Consider the following 434-nt stretch of genomic DNA (forward strand, 5'->3'; position numbering starts at 1 on the left):
GGGGCGGGGCGCGGGCGGGGCCCCCGCCAGCCACTCGGATGTAGTTACGTGTTTGATCGTTTTTAAGAAGAATGTGTCTGAATCTCAAGAAACTTAATGTTTCTTAGGCAAAATCAAGTAGTTTTTTGGTTGCTGGGCTACCTTCTTCCTCACGAGCAGTAGATGGAGCTGTAGAGCCATCCGGGGGCACCGTCTTGCTGTTTGGCACCCTGAAAAACCAAGAGTGCGGTTTTGCCCCTCAAACCACTTGGTTATATTTTCCTGGCAGTTGTATTGGGCAGCAGAAATGTGCACTTGGGGCCAAATTCCAGCGTGATGCAATATCTCCTCCGTGTCGGTGAATTTAACTGTGGGCTGAACACAGCCTTGTGGGGATCGGCGTTTCCCCGGAACCGTGACAGCGGGCCCCAGATCCAGGAGTTCTACAAATGGGT

The sequence above is a fragment of the Eurypyga helias genome, unplaced genomic scaffold (assembly GCF_000690775.1).
Source record: "Eurypyga helias isolate BGI_N326 unplaced genomic scaffold, ASM69077v1 scaffold38795, whole genome shotgun sequence".
NCBI classification, from domain to species: Eukaryota; Metazoa; Chordata; class Aves; order Eurypygiformes; family Eurypygidae; genus Eurypyga; species Eurypyga helias.